This window comes from Triticum dicoccoides, chromosome 2B (genome assembly GCF_002162155.2).
Source record: "Triticum dicoccoides isolate Atlit2015 ecotype Zavitan chromosome 2B, WEW_v2.0, whole genome shotgun sequence".
Lineage (NCBI taxonomy): Eukaryota > Viridiplantae > Streptophyta > Magnoliopsida > Poales > Poaceae > Triticum > Triticum dicoccoides.
The window spans coordinates 513033393-513055410 of NC_041383.1; the positions used below are offsets into that span (position 1 = coordinate 513033393).

At 41.1% G+C, this 22018-nt stretch overlaps 1 pseudogene; it reads left to right on the forward strand.

Moving 5' to 3' along the window:
- The window catches only part of LOC119367929, a 171737-nt pseudogene extending 150523 nt beyond the window's left edge, over positions 1-21214 (forward strand).
- The last annotated feature ends 804 nt before the right edge of the window (positions 21215-22018 follow it).

Consider the following 22018-nt stretch of genomic DNA (forward strand, 5'->3'; position numbering starts at 1 on the left):
GGTGAATCCCTAGTAATCCTCACAATGTGTCAGTACAACTATGCCCCTCGGTGCTATGTGGGGGCACGCCGCGTCGTCGCCTGCTGCGGCTCGTTCGTAGAACAAAACTCACAAGAACTAGAACAAAAAAAGTATCAGTCCAAGTCACTAGTGGAGTCAAGTACTTGATTCAAACAACAAAAAAAAGAAAAAAAATTGACCCCCCAAGGACAAAATAGTACCAATCAAAGTTACTGGTGGAGTCAAGTACTAGATTCAAACAACCAAAAAGGAAAAAATTAACCGCCCAAGGATAGGCGCAGGCCCTAGCGATGCTAGATTCTTGAACTCGAGCCCGTGGGCGAATCCCTAGTAATCCGCACAACTCAGGGCCCGCCGTTCAGGGCCCACAGGTAAAGAGAGAGAGAGCGAGCGCCGTGTATAAGCGCTCAGGTAAGTGTTCATAGGAGTTCGACTGGCGAGCCTCGGCTGCGCTTATAAACAGGTCTAGAGCCCCCTCGACTAGCGAGGTGGGACTAAACCCATAGCACACGCGCACGCCGTGCTGCATAGCCGCGCGGACGAGCTATCCGGGCCGAAAACAACGACAAAAAACCCAACATAGTACTTCGCCCCATTACAAAAATCCAAGAGATTACACACGACAAAAAAATGCAGATAATTTAAAAAAAACCTCACAAGAAATCAGTTCAAAAACAAAAAATATTGTAAAAACTTCAAACACATCTTAATGGTAAGAAGTAAAATAAATTAAAATAAAATATATATTTTTTGGAAAATTTAACATAGAAGATTGTAAATATTCAGAAACAAATTTATAAAAAGTTCAACTACTACAATTCATAAGGTTCAAGTAAAAAAATGTACTGTGGAGCAAAGATTAAAATCTTTTAATTTTAAAAAATACTAGAACTATCATTATTCAACTATAAAAAAGAAAACATGTGCTCCAAAATTCATGTAAAAAAGTAAGAAAAAATGTTATACAACAAACAAATTTGATTGGTAATTGACAACCTAAAATTTTTCAGTACTATCATTAACAGATTGTAAGTTCAGCAAACTCAATACCCAAAAGGGGGTTCTAAAAACATCATCAGCGTATAGCACCGTCTGCGAGTTATGTACATGAAAATATACCAGTCAAAACAAAGGATGCCCATCAGTTCAACTATAGAATTGTTCCATACTAATATAAAGAATATATAAATAAAACATTTATACTTGAGCAAAACAATAGGAGAAGCATTACATAACTTGTTCCAAACCATCTGGTAATACCATACAATTCAACCATCTCACATGCAAATTTTTTAAAAGAAACAATATTGCAACATAATCAACCACACACAAATCTCACAACCGGCGTCATTTGCCACATTTAAACCTATAGCACATAAATTCTGAACGTCAGAGAGTCATCTTCCCTGGAGAACATAACCATAACAACATCACCATCCTCAAATCCAGACTCTGCCACAAACTCCTTCTATCCAGTAGTTAGGTTGATGCAACCATCAAAGTCGATGTGGTAGGCAACTTCCATCAACTAATACCCATTTTTGTTTGAAGTCTCCATCTTCAGAACACCGGAACTAGGAGCAACAATCCTGATCCTGGGTGACATTTTCTGCAAATGGGCATGGGAGTACAAAACAAAGTGAACACCTGACATAACTGAATTTTTACACAGATATAGGAATGGTTTGCATAACAAACTAAAAAAGAAAAAAATCTGAACCAACACAATATAACAAAACTAACTAGACATGTGAACTGACTAAACTGAAGAAATATACATATCAATACACCTACAGTAAAAACATCTGACAAAAAACAGATCAAGGATTATACAAAAATGGATAAAATACTGTTAAGTAATGGACAAATACACACAAAAATCCCTACTGTTAAATTCCGACAAAACCAAATAAAAAATATAGACAAACTATTCAAAAGACTAAACTACAGATTCAGTCCATGGGATTCAGACAGAGACCAACAAAAAAGTAGAAAACAAAACGAATACAAACACATACCCATGATTCCTTCAAGTCACTAACTGTCAGGCGACAAACATAGGGTGTACGAAACCCATGGTTGCTGTACAGCAGACAAGAAAGTTGCCCACGACGCTGAGTCTAGGTGAGCTCCAAACCAGATTCATACACACAGCCGTCAGCAATGCGCGCCATCTTTGCCAGGCATCTGCATGAACAATCCTCCATGGAACAGACAAGAACAGGGAAGAAAACAACAAAGAGAAGAGGGAGGAACCTAGATCTGATTCTGGAAGAAGGAAGAAAAATGAGGGGGGAGACTTGGGCACACACCACACATAGATGGATACAATTTATAGACAAGGAGACTCGTAGATTATAAAAATAATAAATAGGTAGCCGGGTAGCCAGCTGGTAGGAAATAGTTATTATACAAGCCATGCAACATTTGACCGCAAATCAGTTCAACTTCAGATAAACAAGCAGTTCAAAAGTGCACATGTCAAACATATGCAAAGAATACAACACATTCAGAGATAAAACAGTTGAATTCATTTAGTCATTCAAAAATCTGCTCCCTCACAACAAAAATCTTAAAAACATAATATTCACTACTTCAATCGTAACGATCAAAGAAATGACGCCATTTGGCCCTGGTGGATGGATGTGGAGCCATGGCTGCTCTCGCCCTAACCCAACTAATGATCTGAATATGGTTCCTTCCCCTACCCTCTGGGAAAAGAAGCTCCAAATCATTGGAGTTGCAAGTATCCATCACCTCGCGCGCAAGGCGTCTGTTGAACTCTGCCTCCAGTTCCTCCTCAGGAGCACGTCGTGCCATCTGCCTGCGCCTGCGCCTCCTCCTCCTCTGCTCCGCTACTACAGCCCTCACATCTATGGCGTCCCCCTCCTCCTCTGTGATCTCTCCCAGCTCAGGATCCATCTCGCTTTTCTTTGGTTATAGCTGCTAGAATGAAAGTGACAGAGGGATTGGGCTTTATAAGGAAGTGCAGAGGTATCCGTACGAAGCCAGTTCCGATGTCAACGCACAGTAAGACAACTTTGACACGCATCAGTCCAACTACACATACGGCAGCAATTCAGACAACACTGAAAAACACGCAACTTAATTACACAATTTGACCAGATTAGAAGAAATCGCAGGATACAGTCAGCCGCCATACACCACCTCCGCCAATGACAAAATAACATGGGAATCCGGGCTAGAAACAACTCAAAGAAGGAAAATTGACAACACAAATATTTTTATACAATCCTCATATCTCTCCCTGCAACGCCAATTCAAAAGTAAAACAACAGAAAAAGAAGAACAAATTTGCATGGCGGGCATGGAAAAATACCAAGAACACAAAAACTTGTAATCAGAAATTACACATGAAATTAATCTCCAAAAACTCTAACATACAGATAATTCTCACATCAAAAACAACAAACAAGATGTAAATTGAGGCCTACGAACACCACGGTAAACACCAACGCCCAAAACACGTCCGCCACCAAAATGCCCATGCCGTCACCTCCGGCGACTACAGATCGCAAAACACAACTAGGTGAGCGCGCGCACATGCGGAACCCCTTACATGTCTCCTCTAGCAATGAATGGCCCGCATCATCGCGCCAGAGAACGACTGGAAGCTCCATGTTGCATCCTCTGTTTCCGTCCGTCGTACACGCAGGCAGATCAGTTCAAGTGGAAAACCACGTCAGTCCAAACTGTGAACTACGTCAGTTCAGAAAGGGTAACAGAATATATATATAAACTAGGTATGTCTTCGGAGATATCGAACACTTATGGGAGAGGATGGATTCATGTCGTTGAGGCCGACGTCTTCCGTCTCCATGGGCCAGCTCTTCTGTGCCTTGAAGAGCAGCTTCCACATTCCCTCATGCGTGGTGCTGAGGAAATGTTGTAGAGTCCGCGGCTCCTCCGGCTTGAATTCCCACATGGGGGAAGCCCGGTGCTAGCAGGGAATGCGGGGAAAGAGCATAATTTGAACCATGTTAGTTAAACCAACATTCTTCCCCAGCATGTTGGTGATGCGCATTTGCAGCGCCTACACCTCCATGTAGGACCCCCAGTGGTGGCCCTTCATGTTCCAGGAGGTGAGCCTCATGGGGGGTCCGGATTTGAACTCCGGAATCGCCACCCACTTACTGCCGCTCGGCTCAGTGATGTAGAACCACTCCTGTTGCTAGATCTTCATGGTCTCCATGAAGGGCCCCTTGGGCCATGTGGTGTTCGGTAGCTTGCTGATCGGAGCTCCGTCGTAGTCCGCGTGCTGCCCGTCGAGCACCTTCGGCTTAACGTTGAAGACCTTGAGCTATAGGCCGAAGTGTGGGTGGACGCGGAGGAGAGCCTCACACACGATGATGAACACCGAGATGTGGAGGAAAGAGTTCAGGGCTAGATCGTGGAAATCTAGCCCGTCGTAGTACATGAGTCCACGGATGAACGAGTGGAGTGGAAAATCTAACCCTCTAAGGAAGTGGGGAAGAAATACGACCACTTCGCCGGCCTCCGGAGTGGGAATGACTTGGCCTTCGGGGGGGGGGGGGTAGCCTATGCTTGATGTTGGCGGCGAGGTACCCCGCACTCCGGAGATCTTTTATCTCCTTCTCCGTGACGGAGGAGGCCTCGCACTTGCCTTTGGAGCCAGATCCAGCCATGGTCGGAGGAGCTGCTGGTGGTGGTGAGAAAGACGGAAACTTTGCAGGCGCAGAGAGCTTGGGAGATTGGAAGGCTGAGGAGATGTGAAGGCGTGGGGGAGAAAGTAAAGATCCATTGCCCTCTTATAGGCAGTAAAAATGCCAACCGCCCCCCACTCGTGCGTTGAATCTCTCTTATTACCAATGAAAGCGTTGCAATCTTGTACTAAGTGGGCACGATCTCTGTTTTGACAGGACGTGCCAATGAGGCGTGGCCTCGAGACACGGAACGCGGGGGTGGGAAAATGGTTCAAAATGCCGAAGAGTCAAGTATGACATTTGGCCAGAAAAAGTTGTCAGTAAAAGACACTGTTCTTATTTTTCTTATATATCCCTCCTTCGTGGCTAAGGGTTGTGTTTATTATGAAAAGCCAGATAAAATTATTTTACAGAGTAAAGACAATGTGTATTCTTTAAGGAACCCACCTTGCAATGCCGAAGACAATCTGAACGTCGAATATATCATCATTGAAGACTGGTTCAGGGGCTACTTTGGGAGTCCTGGACTAGGGGGTCCTCGGGCGACCGGTCTATTGGATGTGAGTCGGACTGATGGGCCATCAAGATACAAGACAAAAGATCACCTCTCGAGTCTGGTAGGGACTCCTGTATGCATGGATGGCAAGTATAAGTGTCCAGATATGTTATTTCTTTCTGTAAAACCGACTTTGTACAACCCTAAGCCCCTCCGGTGTCTATATAAACCGGAGGGTAGATCGGAGGCAGGATCGCAACATTGCTAGGCTACATGATCTAGGGATAGCCGAATCGATCTCAAGGTAGATCAACTCTTGTAACCCCTATACCAATCGAATATAATCATGAAAGAGTAGCGTTTTACCTCCATTAAGAGAGCCCGAACCTGGGTAAATACAATGTACAGCTAGGCCCCCCTACTCGAGATCTGCCGGTTTCGACACCTCCACGATCGACCCCCCCTCCAACAGAGTGCCAAAAAGGCCACCTGATGGAATCTTGCAAGAACAGAGGTTTGAGGCAGCGAAAAAAGTATTTTGGGTGGCTCTCTGTTGGTTTCCCAATTTTAGAGAATGTATAGAGTTGGAATTAGGTCAAACGGAGGAATGAGGGCCCCACAAGGCAAATGGGCGCGCCTACCCCCTAGGGGCGCCCATGTGGTTTGTGGCCTGCTCCTTCGCCTCATGTCCTCTCCTGAAGCTTCTAGGGACTCTTATGTCCAGAAAAAAAAACGTCAAAAAGTTTTGTGGCAATTGGACTTCATTTGGTATTGATTTCCTAGAAGCTTCGCACTAATTTAATAGGGTTGTCCCCAAAAACAGGCAAAAAACAACAACTGGCACTTGGCACTGAGTTAAAATAGGTTTGTCCTAAAAATGATATAATATTGCATATAATTACATATAAAACATACATGATTGATACTATAATAGCATGGAAATATAAAAGATTATAGATACGTTAGAGACGTATCAATCACTAACACGTGGGACCACATGTTAGGAAACCACCTGGCCAACCTCCCCTCCCTTCCACACGGCAAAAGTACCTCCTTTTTTTTACTAATTTTGATATGTTTTTTTAGATCAATATAATAAAGATTTATATAGACCGCACCAAGGAGCAAAATGAAGTGGTACGCTTTAGGGCATCCACAATGTGTAGCCAAATGGTAAAATAGCTTTTGGCATCGATGGAACCATTGTGGAGGTTCCTGCCAAAGCCAAAAAGAGGGAACCGAAGCTCCCGGGTGCGCCAATGCCAAATCAATTGATGGAATAGAAAAAATGCAACCTCTCTCTCCTCTTTCTCCCATGCATGGACGCATGCATAGAGCACATAGTCTACTCCATTCTATCACAAATCACGAAGTAGTGAGGCGTCAAATCACAAAGCACAGACGAAGCAACCATCATTTCACTCTTCGCTGACTCTGCTTGTCCATCGCCTTGTTCGAGAAACCAGCTTTACCACTGTAAGCTGGACGAACGACACTATTGTGCTACATTTAGGCCTCATTTGTTTCAACAGACTTCATGGATGCAAAGAAGGCAGTTGTCTCGGCTTCCAGGCGGCACTTGCGAGTGACATACTGTCTTCTGACAACCCACAAGTATAGGGGATCAGTTGTAGACTTTCTCGATAAATAAGAGTGTCGAACCCAACGAGGAGCTAAAGGTAGGATTTCTATTCCCTTCAAGTTCTATCGACCATCGATACAACTCTACATACCCTTAAAGTTTGCTTTACCTAGAACAAGTATGAAACTAGAAGTACTTTATAGGTGTGGTAAGATAGGTTTGCAAGATATATAATAAAGAACATAAATTAAAAATTAGTTGTTGTTTAAATAAAGAAACAATCAACTTAGTGTAACGAGTGTGCATTAGTGGTGGTAGGATTGGCGGAATTGTCCCTTAGCAATTGACTATGTTACTGGACTGATGGCAAGTTTTTATGTGGGAGAGGCTACTGCTAGCATGTCGTCCCTTACTTGGAATTCTATGCACTTATGATTGGAACTATTAGAAAGCATCCGCAACTACTAACGTTCATTAACGTAAAACCTAACCATAACATTGAGATATATAGTGGCCCCCCTTCAAGGCTGAAGGTGCTGTCACCCATGACCTCCAATGCATAGACCTATCAACATGCAACTAACCCTATGGTGTGATCCAGATGCGCGCTCATATGAAGGGCACCAAAGGATAGCAACTTAACCACAAGCAAATTAAACCAACCATAGCAATTCACCAATTACCGATAGGACAACAAAAATCTACACAAGCATCATAGGATGTCAACACGTCATTGGATAATAGTATGAAGCATAAAGCACCATGTTCAAGTAGAGGGTACAACGGGTTGCGGGAGAGTGGACCGCTGTAGATAGATGGGGGAAGTTGATGAAGATGACGGAGTTGTTGGAGTAGATCGCCATCATAGGATGATTGCCCCGGCGGAGTTCCAGTGCCACCATGAGAGAGAGGGGGAGAGAGCCCCCAACTTCTTCTTCTTTGTTGACCTCCCCCTATATGGGATGAGGGTTTCCCCTATGGTCCATGGCTTCGGAGGGGCACGAGCCCCTCCGAGAATTGATCTCTCCCTCTGTTTACTTATGTTTCTCCCTTTTCAAATTCTGGCCTTTCACCGTTTCTTAAAATCCCGGAGATCCATTACTCTGATATTGGGCTGAAATTTTAACACGTATCCGGATATTAGCTTTCTTGTGGCGAAAGAAGGGCACCAACCGCCTTAAAGGGCCCCCAACATCCTCCTGGCCGTGCCCTTGGTAGGACGACGTGTCCCTAGGGCTTCTGGGCCCCTCGGGTATTAACTCTTGATTCTTTTTCCCAAAAATCATAAATATTCCACAATAAATCTCTGTAAATTTCTATCATGTTTGGACTTTATTTTGGTATGGATATTCTACGAAACAAAAAACATGCAACAAACAGGAACTGACACAGGGCGCTGATTCAATATTTTAGTCCCAAAAATAATATAAAAAGTTGCCAAAAGTATATGAAAGTTGTAGAATATTGGCATGAAACAATAAAAAATTATAGATACAATAGAGACGTATTAGCATCCCCAAGCTTAATTCCTGCTCATCCTCGAGTAGGTAAATGATAAAAAAGATAATTTTTGATGTGGAATGCTACCTATCATAATCTTGATCATAAAATCTAATCATGGCATGAATATTAAGAGACGAGTGATTCAAGGCAATAGTCTATCAAATTGACAGCAAAAGTATAATAGAAGTCATGCATGTAATTCATCATTGCCTTTCATAATAACGGAGCTAAAGGAAACAACCTCTATATAGTTAATTGTGGTAAGCATGAAACACTAAGTCTTCCCTGCATAAAGTATAAATCATGAGCACCTTGGTACCAAACCAAGCAATTGGATCGTACTTCTAACACGCTTCAGCATTTTCAACTTCACTCAATACATGAGCGTGAGCCATAGATATAGCACTATGGGTGGAACAAAATATGGTCGTAAGGATCAATAGGAGAAGGAAGAAAGTCTCGCATCAATTGGGCGGATCAACGGGTTATGGAGATGCCAATCAATCAATATCAATGAGAGGAGTAGGGATTTCCATGCAACAAATGCACTAAGAGCTATAAGTGTATGAAAGATCAAACTGAAAACTAAGTGGGTGTTCATCCAACTTGCTTGCTAATGTAGATTAGGGCACTTTGAGGAAGCCCATCATTGGAATATACAAGCAAAGTTCAATAATGAAAAATTCCCACTAGTGATATATGAAAGTAACAAAATAGGAGACTCTCTATCTTGAAGAACATGGTGCTACTTTGAAGCATAAGTGTGGAAAAGGATTGTAACATTGTCCCTTCTCTCTTTTTCTCTCATTTTTTTCATTTATCTTTTTTTTTGTTTTTTTGGGCTCTTTGGCCTCTTTTATTTTTTTTCCTTATTTTGGGCTCTTTGGCCTCTTTTTTATTTCAAGTCCGGAGTCTGATCCCAACTTGTGAGGGAATCATAGTCTCTATCATCCTTTCCTCACATGGAACAATGCTCTAATAATGATGATCATCACACTCTTAGTTACTTATAACTCAAGAATTACAACTCGATACAACTAATAGAAGATGACTCTATATGGACGCCTCTGGCAGTGTACCCGGATGTGCAATGATCTAGCATAGCAAAGATATCAAAAAACAGAAAAGCCATGAAAATATCATGCTAGCAATCTTACGATCATGCAAAGAAATATGACAATGAACGCTCAAGTCATGTATATGATGATGATGGAAGTTGCATGGCAATATATCTTGGAATGGATATGGAAATGCCATGATAGGTAGGTCTGGTGGCTGTTTTGAGGAAGATATAAGGAGGGTTTATGCACCGGCGAAAGTTGCGCGATACTAGAGAGGCTAGCACTGGCAGAAAGGTGAGAGTGCGTATAATCCATGGACTCAACATTAATCATAAAGAGCTCATATACTTACTGTGAAAGTTTTATTAGCCCTCGAAGAAAAGTACTATGCACATGCCCCTAAGAGGGAGGTTGGTAGGATTTAACCATCGCGCACCGCCGATTCAAACAACACAAAGGATTTCAATCGAGGATAAATTATGCTCCGACCTCACCGCTAATGTCAGCGGCCACTACTTTACATGTGTGAGGATTTACTTGCGTAAAGATTTACTTACCTTAACATCATTATTAATACTATTACTAGCATGCCCCATATTACCACCTCAATATCGCAAAACTATTGCAAGGAATCGAACATATCATACTCAGTCATCTACAAGTTTATGTAGGATTTTATGACTAACCATGTGAATGACCAATTCCTATTAACTCTTTCAATAGATATAAGTGAAGCATGAGAGTTTAATTATTTCTACAAAAGATATGCCCACGCTCTAACAAATATAAGTGAAGCAAAAGAGCATTCTACAAATGGCGGTTTTCTATGTGTAGAGAAACAGGCAATCCAAACTTCAAATGATATAAGTGAAGCACATGAAGCATTCTATAAAGCCATACTCAAAAGGTATAAGTGAAGTGCATAGAGCATTCTATAAATCAACCAAGGACTATCTCATACCAGCATGGTGCATAAAATAAAAAGGAAAAAAATGAAAACAAAAGACGCTCCAAGAATTTGTGCATATCATGTGAAGAATAAAAATATAGCTCCATGTAAAATTACCGATGGTCGTTAGAACGAAGAGGGGATGCCTTACGGGGCATCCCCAAGCTTAGTTGCTTAGGAGTCCTTGAATATTACCTTGGGGTGCATCGGGTATCCCCAAGCTTAGGCTCTTGCCACTCCTTATTCCTTCATCCATCATGATCTCACCCAAAATTTGAAAACTTCAATCAGACAAAACTTAACAAAACCCTTGTGAGATCCGTTAGTATAACAAAGCAAATCACTAGTTTAAGTACTGTTGCAAACCCATTATATTTTATTTTTGCATTATACCTACTATATTATAACTTCTCCATGTCTTATGCCAATGATACAATCCATAATTCCATCAAAACATGCAAAACAATGCATCAAAAATAGAATCTGTCAAAAAAAGGACAGTCTGTAGCAATCTGAACATTTACCATACTCCTTTAACTCCAAAAATTCTGAAAACTTAGGATAAAATAAACAATTTGCACCGAAGTACTATGTAAAAATTTCAGAAACTTTTGACCTTCCAGTAAAAAATGTAAATTCGCACACTATATCCAAAGTTTCTGCTTTTGCACTGCACATACCAAACAAGCAATCTAATCATCCTAAAGGAAAATCTTGGCACATTATATTACTATTACAATGGATTTCTACAAGGGGTTAATTATTTTTGTTAAAAAGTTTCTGTAATCGAGATTCACAAAGTTTCCATGGGCATGAAAAAGTTCAAGGACGCCCCCACTTCAACAGTGTTTGTCTTTCTCACGTTCAATTTTATTTTTCAAAAGTTTTAGGTTCCCCTCTATACTTTTTATGTTTTAAACTTTTTTTAAAAGCACGTAACATAATAGAATGACTCTCTAAAACTTCCAGGTTGTCTCTGTGACAGCGCTTTCTTTAAAGCCATTAAGCTAGGCAAGAAGTGCTCAAGTAATGGATCCACCCGGATCCCAAGGTATATCAAAGCCAATTTTATTAACAATTATTTATATTTTAGTAGTTAGAAAAAGGTAATATATATCATCCAACAACGAAGTCTAACTCTCTTCCTATGATCGACATGTCATAAAAGAATAATTCATGCACATCAAGTAAGGGCTAATACATAGAATAAGCAGTTTCTTGAAATTTTATCGTATTGGAAACATAGAGAGGTGGAGATGTAGTTCCTCTCTCATAATAATTGCAAGTAGGAGCAGCAAGCACATGCATATTATACTCACATGTGTAATGGTAAAACACAACTCATCAATATAATCCTTAATAAGCGCAAACTTCTCCAATATAGTGTAATTGGGAGAATTCAAAAAGATAATAGGACTATCATGAGTGGGTGCAATACTAACAATTTCATTCTTAGCATAAGGAACTATAGAAAGTTCATCTCCATAAGCTTAATTCATATTAGCATCATGGCCACAAGCATCGCAAGCATCAAGTTCATCAAAAGCGGATATTTCAAATGAATCAACGGGATCATAGTAACCATCGTAGCATTCATCCTTTGATAAGCACGAAGGGAAATTAAACAATGTATGAGTTGAAGAGTTACTCTCATTAGAAGATGGGCATGGGTAGCTAATCCGCCTTCCTCCTTTTGTTCTTGGCTCTCCTTGTCATCTTTGTAATCTAATGAGCTCACAGTGTCATCAATTTCTTATTACATAGTTTCTTGAAAAATATTAGTCTCTTCTTGGACAACTGATACTTTCTCGATAAACTCATTAATATCAGCATTATATTCATAATTCTCATAGCAATATTTAAGTATAGCATAATTTTCAGGTTTGTAAACAGCATCATCGTAATTTTCACTCTTTTCAAACAAAGATTCAATTTCATAAGAACCCTTAAAAGCAACAAATTCTTCTATTTGATTCACATCATACTAATCATATATACCATTAGCATAAGAAGCCAAGGTTTCATTATCATTAAATTTACATGAAAAGGAAAGGTGTGGAGCCTTCATCCTAGAGCAACAAGTATAATCATATCTCAAGCATAAATTCCAAGCATTCCAATGCAACATATGAATTTGATCCCATAAGAGTTTCCCTTTTTAAGTCAAGCAACAATCGCTAAAGTATTCACGTTGATCTAACGTGTCTCCCATTATCAAGTTAAATAGGGTTTTCTCAGGATTATCAAAGTAGTGTTTAATATTTTTCACATAACGAGCATCGAGGGTTTTAGGAGGTTCCCCATCCCCATGAGTAGCAAGTACACCTAATTTTTTGGTATTTCGTGTTCCATATCCATAACTAAAGATACAGAACAACTTAGAATAGAAAATAAAATCTAGTTAGTGATAAAGCAGATAAGCACACACGAGAATATTCAGCCCACGTTATTGCTCCATGGCAAAGAGGCCAGAAAAAGGTCTTCATAACCCACAAGTATAGGGGATCAGTTCTAGCCTTTCCTGATAAATCAGAGTGTCGAACCCAACGAGGAGCTAAAGGTAGGATTTGTATTCTCTTCAAGTTCTATCGACCACCGATACAACTCTATGCACGCTTAAAGTTTGCTTTACCTAGAACTAGTATGAAACTAGAAGTGTTTTGTAGGTGTGGTAAGTTAGGTTTGCAAGATAATAAAGAACATGAAAATAAAAGTTAGGCATTGTTTAAATAAAGAAACAAACAACTTAGTGTAACGAGTGTGGATTGGTGGTGGTAGGATTTGAGGAATTGCTCCTTAGCAATTGACTGCGTTACTAGACCGATAGCAAGCTTTTATGTGGGAGAGGCCACTGCTAGCTTGTCATCCCTTACTTGGAATTCTATGCATTATTGATTGGAACTATTACCAAGCATCCGCAACTACTAAAGTTCATTATGCTAAAACCCAACCATATCATTAAGATATATATTGGTCCCCCTTCAATCCCGTATGCATCAATTTCTATGGTAGGCTGAAGCTACTGTCACCCTTGCCCTCCAATGCATAGTCCTATCAACATACAACTAACCCTATGGTGTGATCCACAAGCGCGCTCAAATGATGGGCACCAAAGGAGAACAACGTAACCATGAAAATTAAACCGACCATAGCAATTCACCAATTACCGATGGGACAAAAAAATCTACTCAAGCATCATAGGATGGGAACATATCACAGGATACTAGTATGAGGCATAAAGCACCATGTTCAAGTAGAGGGTACAATGGGTTGTAGGAGAGTGGACCACTGTAGATAGATGGGGGAAGGTGATGAAGATGACCGAGTTGTTAGAGTAGATTGCTGCCACACGATGATTGCCCTGGCGGCGTTCCAGCGCCACCAGTGTAGAGGGGGAGAGAGCCCTCCTCCTTCTTCTTCTTCCTTTACCTCCCCGTAGATGGGGCGAGCGTTTCCCCTCTGGTCCATGGCATCCATGGCGGCGGAGGGGCAGGAGCCCCTCCAAGATTGGATCTCTCTCTCTGTGTTTCCTTCTATTTGTGCCTTTTCAGATTCTAGCCTTTCACCGTTTCTTAAATTCATGGAGATCCGTAACTCCGATTGGGCTGAAATTCTAACATGTTTTTATCCAGATATTAGCTTTCTTGCTGCGGAAGAAGGGCACCAACCACCTTACCCGGGCCCCACAAGACTCCTGGCCACACCCTGGGTAGGAGGGCGCGTCCCTAGGGCTTCTGGGCCCCTCAGGCATCATCTCGCGTTGATTCTTTTTCCCAAAAATCATAAATATTCCAAAATAAATCTCCGTAAATTATTATCATGTTTGGACTTGTTTGGTATGGGTATTCTGTGAAACAAAAAAATGGAACAAACAAGAAATGGCATTGGGCACTGGATCAATATTTTAGTCTAAAAATAATATAAAAAGTTTCCAAAAGTATATGAAAGTTGTAGAATATTGACATGCAACAATCAAAAATTATAGATACGACTGAGACGTATCATCGTTTTCCTCAATGCTGCGCTTTGTCGAACGCACTTCGCCAAAGCCACGCCGATTGAGATATCTTTGACCTCACCGTAATGGGGAAGGAAGTAAATTACTCCCTCCATTTTTTGTATACAAGGCCACTATAAAAATTTCAATTTGTAGCTATATAAGGCTACTAACACTAATCGAGGCAAATTTGATGGAGTTTGCCTCATACTAGCAACCAAGGACATTAATACCCCCTTGTATGGATGCGAAAGTGAGAAAGTTGGTTTGCAAGATCTGCATTAATCAACATATGAGGAGTGAGAGGGTTTGCTTGTTGGGCATTAGAGACAAAAAAACACGCATTAATTGATAGGTCAAACGAGGAGGAAAGCTAGCTTTTAACATTGTCTCAAACCGACATTAATGTTTACCCTCGTACCTGTAATATGAGTTTGTGGCCTTGTATACAAAAATGGGGTTGTATATGATTAGGTCAATGACTGTGGCTGGAGGAGCAAAGAGGATGTCTTTTTACGGGATTTAGTAGAAAATTCGGCATCTTTATAATCGGGATTTCCATTGATGTATAGCACGAAGGCAAAGGACCAAGTGTTATCTTCACACAAAAATTGAGGGTGTTATCTTGATAAGTTTAAAATGAGGAAAAGGAACACTCACAGAATGCCTGTTGTATTCGCCTCAGACCAGCGCACGTTCAATCTGCCCCGCCACTCAACGCATATCAGCTTGGCATTTCATTGGCACTTGGGAACACATGTTAGCAATCCGACCATGGGCCAAACTAGCCCTCCCCATCATTGCATTTATAATCAGGATTTGTATCAATCGATCCCGCATAGGAAAACCCCGCCCTTTTTTTAACACAGTATGTACTAAAACCGAAGTCGTTCACCCTCGCAAACCAAATGTTACGGTTTACAAGTTCAAAATGAAAAGGAGGTACACTTACGCATGCCTGTCGCAGTAGCACCGCACCCTCACACAGTCGATCAAGCACGCCACAAACCCAAGGGAACGTACATCGGCTTGACTTTTTCACTAACACGTGGTACCGCATGTGATCAATCCAAACTCAGCCATCCAATCACTGACATCTAATGTTCATTCATATAGTATGTTGATGAGGCTTGAATATTTTTTCACATTAGCTAAATGATAGTCTACTGAATTTGAAATTCGGGTCAGTTGATTTTTGAGAGTTTGCCAGGCGGAAGGAAGGAGAATGAAGGGGCTCGCCGAACACTACCCCATTATCTATCTTAGGGTTTCAGGTGGTGGCGGTGGTGGGGCCTCGCCGGAGGAAAAACTCGATGTGGGGGGGGGGCTAGATGGATGGCCGGGGTGTGCGGAAGACCGATGGCGCAGGAGGTTGAGGGGAGGACAGGGCGGCGAGGCAGTGCTGGCAGCAGGCCGCCTGCCATGGGTCTGGGCGGTGGTTTGGCTGGTAGCCCGCGTGATGGTCTATTTGGGAAGAAGAAGGGTTTGGACATGTAGGATCTTCATCCAACCGCCTGAAATGGTCGTCTGACCCAAATGATGAAAGTTAGGCGACTTGCGTAAATATGTTTTTACACATCAAAAGATCCCTAAAAACAACAATTTAAATAAAAACTATCATTGCTCGTGGAACAAGCCGACCCCGTCGTCTTTGGCTGCCGGCACAAACCAGCTGGAACTGTCGATGTGTGTCTTCGCGGTGTTGTTTCTTTTGGCCACTAGCTACTAGTTCATGCTGAGCATGCGGGCACTCTGCACGGATGCGAGCACCACCCGGTTCACGTCCATGATGTTCGGTTCTTCCTGCAGCAGGGCCTCAATGGTAGCGACATCCATGCGTTCCGTGTTGATATGAGACTCTGTCGCCCGGTTCAAGTCCGTGATGCACGGTTCCACCTGTGGGAGGGCCTCGATAGCAGTGGTATTCGGTCGCTCCGTGTCGAGTTGAGCCTTCCACAACTGGTTCATGTCCACAACATCCGGTTCTGCCTGTGCAAGGGCCTCGATGGCAGCGGCATGCACGCGCTATGCATCGAGTTGAGCCGCCGCCGCCCGATGCTCCTTTAGGATCACCAAGTTGAACTGCTGGTTGATACATCCATTTTGCATCATGCTTTTATATCAATATTTATTGCATTATGGGCTGTTATTACACATTATGACACAATACTTATGGCTATTCTCTCTTATTTTACAAGGTTTATCATGAAGAGGGGGAGTGCCGGCAGCTGGGATTCTGGCTGGAAAAGGAGACAAATATTGGAAACCTACTCTGCACAGCTCCAAAAGTCCCGCAACTCCAAGAAAGTCATTTTTGGATTTAATAAGAATTTATGAGCAAAGAAAGTACCTGAGGGGGCCCACACCCTAGACAGGAGGGTGGGGGGCGCGCCCCCTACTGAGCGCCCCCCTGTCTCCTTGGCCCCCCGGTGGCCCTCCGGTACCCGTCTTCTGCTATATGAAGTCTCTTGTCCTGAAAAAAATCATAAGCACGCTCACGAGACAAAACTCCGCCGCCACGAGGTGGAACCTTGGCGGAACCAATCTAGGGCTCCGGCGGAGCTGTTCTGTCGGGGAAACTTGCCTCCGGGAGGGGGAAATCATCACCATCATCATCACCAGCGATCCTCTCATTGGGAGGGGGTCAATCTCCATCAACATCTTCACCAGCACCATCTCCTCTCCAAACCCAAGTTTATCTCTTGTATCCAATCTTGTATCAAAACCACAAATTGGTACCTGTGGGTTGCTAGTAGTGTTGATTACTCCTTGTAGTTGATGCTAATTGGTTTACTTGGTGGAAGATCATATGTTTAGATCCTTAATGCATATTAATACCTCTCTGATCATGAACATGAATATGCTTTGTGAGTACTTACATTTGTTCCTGAGGACATGGGTGATGTCTTGCTATTAGTAGTCATGTGAATTTGGTATTCGTTTGATATTTTAATGAGATGTATGTTGTCTCTCCTCTAGTGGTGTTATGTGAACGTCGACTACATGACACTTCCCCATTATTTGGGCCTAGAGGAAGGCATTGGGAAATAATAAGTAGATGATGGGTTGCTAGAGTGACAGAAGCTTAAACCCTAGTTTGTGTGTTGCTTCGTAAGGCGCTGATTTGGATCCATATGTTTCATGCTATGGTTAGGTTTACCTTAATACTTCTTTTGTAGTTGCGGATGCTTGCAATAGGGGTTAATCATAAGTGGGATGCTTTTCCATGTAAGGTAAGTACCCAAGCACCGGTCCACCCACATATCAAATTATCAAAGTACCGAACGCGAATCATATGAGTGTGATGAAACTATCTTGACAATAATTCACATGTGTCCTCGGGAGCGCTTTTCTCATTATAAGAAATTGTCCAACTTGTCCTTTGCTACAAAAAGGATTGGGCCACCTTGCTGCACCTTATTTACTTTCATTACTCGTTACCAATTACAAATTATCTTATCACAAAACTATCTGTTACCTACAATTTCAGTGCTTGCAGAGAATACCTTACTGAAAACCGCTTGTCATTTCCTTCTGCTCCTCGTTGGGTTCGACACTCTTACTTATCGAAAGGACTACGATAGATCCCCTATACTTGTGGGTCATCAAGACTCTTTTCTGGCGCCGTTGTCGGGGAGTGAAGCGCCTTTGGTGAGTGGAACTTGGTAAGGAAACATTTATATAGTGTGCTGAAACTTTCTGTCACTTGTTACTATGGAAACTAATCCTTTGAGGGGCTTGTTCGGGGTATCTGCGCCCCGACCAGAAGAACAAAGAGTTTCTCCTCAACCTACTGAACCTACTTAAAATGTTTACTTTAAAATTCCTTCGGGTATGATAGAGAAACTGCTAGCTAATCCCTTTGCAGGAGATGGAACATTGCATCCCAGTTTACACCATATCTTTGTGTATGAAGTTTGTGGATTATTTAATCTTGCTGGTATTTCCGATGATGTTATCAACATGAAGGTTTTCCCTTTATCTTTGAATGGAGACGCATTGACATGGTATAGGCTATGTGATGATATGGAATCTTGGAACTATAAACGATTGAAGTAGGAATTTCCCCAGAAGTTCTATCCTATGCACCTTGTTAACCGTGATCGTAATTACATATATAATTGCTGGCCTCGTGAAGGAGAAAGCATCGCTCAAGCTTGGGGGAGGCTTAAGTCAATGTTATATTCATGCCCCAATCATGAGCTGTCAAGAGAAATGATTATTCAAAAAATTTATGCTCGGCTTACCCTCAATGATCGCACCATGCTTGATACTTCCTGTGCTGCTTCTTATATGGTGAAGACTACTAAATTCAAGTGGGACTTATTGGAACGAATTAAACGCAACTCTGAAGATTGGGGTTCCGATGATGGTAAGGAGTCAGGTATAACACCTAAGTTTGATTGTGTTAAATCTTTTATGGATACCGATGCGTTTCGTGGATTTAGCGCTAAATATGTACTTGACTATGAGATAGTAGCTTCTTTCTGTGAATCTTTTGCTGCTCACGTTGATCTCCTAAGGAGAAGTTGTTTAAATATAATCCTCCCATTGAAGTAAAAGTAGTTGCGCCTATTACAGTTGAAGAAAAGACTATCACTTATAATGATCCTATTGTTCCTACCACTTATTTTGAGAAACCACCTTTTCCTGTTAGAATGAAGGATCATGATAAAGCTTCAACTGTTGTTCGCAAGAGTAATACTCGAACTTATACACCTCCTGAGAAAATTAAAGTTGAACCTAGTATTGCTATAGTTAAAGATCTCTTGGATGATAATATAGATTGGCATGTTATTTACTTCTGTGATGAAGCTGCTAATATTGCTAGACCAGATTCTAAGATACATAGACTTGTAGTAGGCATGCCTGTTATTTCTGTTAAAATAGGAGATCATTGTTATCATGGATTATGTGATATGGGTGCTAGTGCTAGTGCAATACCTTTTTCCTTATATGAAGAAATTATGCATGATATTGCACCCGCTGAGTTAGAAGATATTGATGTTACAATTAAGCTTGCTAATAGAGATACTATTTCACCATTTGGGATTGTTAGAGATGTTGAAGTCTTGTGTGGGAAAGTTAAATATCCTGCTGATTTCCTTGTTCTGGGTTCCCCACAAGATGACTTTTGTCCCATTATATTTGGTAGACCTTTCTTGAACACCGTTAATGCTAGGATTGATTGCGAAAAGGATATTGTTACGATTGGCTTGGATGATATGACTCATGAGTTTAATTTTGCTAAATTTCATAGACAACCCCGTGATAAAGAATTACCTAGTAAAGATGAAATACTTGGTCTTGCTTCTATTGACGTGCCTCCTACTGATCCGTTAGAACAATATTTGCTAGACCATGAAAATGATATGTTTATGCATGAAAGAAGGGAAATAGATGAAGTATTCCTGCAACAGGTTCCTATTCTGAAACACAACTTACCTGTTGAAATCCTAGGGGGTCCTCCTCCACCAAAGGGTGATCCCGTGTTTGAGCTAAAACCATTACCCGGTAATCTTAAATATGCCTATCTTGATGAAAAGAAGATATATCCTGTTATTATTAGTGCTAACCTTTCAGAGCAGGAAGAGGAAAGATTATTGAAAACTCTGAAGAAGCACTGTGCTGCTATTGGATATACTCTAGATGATCTTAAGGGCATTACTCCCACTCTATGCCAACACAAAATTAAAGTGGAGAAAGATGCCAAACCAGTTAGAGATCCTCAACGACGCTTAAATCCTAAGATGAAAGAAGTGGTAAGAAAGGAGATACTAAAGCTCCTTGAGGCAGGTATAATTTATCCCGTTGCTGATAGTGAATGGGTAAGCCCTGTCCATTGTGTCCCTAAAAAGGGAGGTATCACTGTTGTTCCTAGTGATAAAGAAGAATTGATTCCGCAAAGAATTATTACAGGTTATAGGATGGTAATTGATTTCAGTAAATTAAATAAAGCTACTAACAAAGATCATTACCCTTTACCTTTTATTGATCAAATGCTAGAAAGACTATCCAAACATACACATTTCTGCTTTCTAGATGGTTATTCTGGTTTCTCTCAAATACCTATGTCAGCGGAAGATCAATCAACAACTACTTTTACTTGCTCTTTCGGTACTTTTGCTTATAGACATATGCATTTTGGTTTATGTAATGCACCTGCTACCTTTCAAAGATGCATGATGGCTATATTCTCTGACATTTGTGAAAAGATTTGTGAGGTATTCATGGATGACTTCTCTGTTTATGGATCCTCTTTTGATGATTGCTTGAGCAACCTTGATTGAGTTTTGCAGAGATGCGAGGACACTAGTCTCGTCCTGAATTGGGAAAAGTGTCACTTTATGGTTAATGAAGGCATTGTCTTGGGGCATAAAATTTCTGAAAGAGGTATTGAAGTTGATAAAGCTAAAGTTGATGCTATTGAAAAGATGCCATGTCCCAAGGACATTAAAGGTATAAGAAGTTTCCTTGGTCATGCCGGTTTTTATAAGAGGTTCATTAAGCACTTTTCTAAAATCTCTAGGCCTCTGACTAATTTATTGCAAAAAGATATTCCTTTTGTCTTTGATGATGGTTGTGTAGAAGCATTTGAAATACTTAAGAAAGCTTTGATCACTACACCTATTGTTCAGCCAACTGATTGGAATTTACCCTTTGAAATTATGTGTGATGCTAGTGATTATGCTGTAGGTGCTGTTCTAGGGCAGAGAGTCGATAAGAAACTAAATGTTATTCAATATGCTCGTAAGACTCTTGATACTTCCCAGAGAAATTATGCTACTACTGAAAAGGAATTCTTAGTAGTTGTATTTGCTTGTGATAAGTTCAGACCTTACATTGTTGATTCTAAAGTTACTATTCACACTGATCATGCTGCTATTAAATATCTTATGGAAAAGAAAGATGCTAAACCTAGAATTATTAGATGGGTTCTCTTGCTTCAAGAATTTGATTGCATATTATTTATAGAAAGGGAGCTGAGAACCCCGTTGCAGACAACTTGTCTAGGCTAGAGAATGTTCTTGATGACCCACTACCTATTGATGATAGCTTTCCTCATGAACAATTAGCGGTCGTTAATGCTTCTCATACTGCTCCATGGTATGTTGATTACGCTAATTACATTGTTGCTAAATTTATACCACCTAGTTTCACATACCAGCAAAAGAAAAAGTTATTTTATGATTTAAGACATTACTTCTGGGATGACCCACACCTTTATAAAGAAGGAGTAGATGGTGTTATTAGACGTTGTGCACCTGAGCATGAACAGGAACAGATCCTACGCAAGTGGCGCTCCGAATCATATGGAGGACACCACGCTGGAGACATAACTGCACATAAGGTATTGCGATCCGGTTTTTATTGGCCTACTCTCTTCAAAGATGCTCGTAAGTTTGTCTTTTCATGTGATGAATGCCAAAGAATTGGTAATATTAGTAGACGTCAAGAAATTCCTATGAATTATTTTCTTGTTATCGAACCATTTGATGTTTGGGGCTTTGATTATATGGGACCCTTTCCTGCCTCTAATGGGTATACACATATTCTAGTTGCTGTTGATTATGTTACTAAGAGGGTAGAAGCTATTCCAACTAGTAGTGCTGATCATAACACCTCTATTAAGATGCTTAAAGACGTTATTTTTCCGAGGTTTGGAGTCCCTAGATATCTCATGAATGATGGTGGTTCACATTTTATTCATGGTGCTTTCCGTA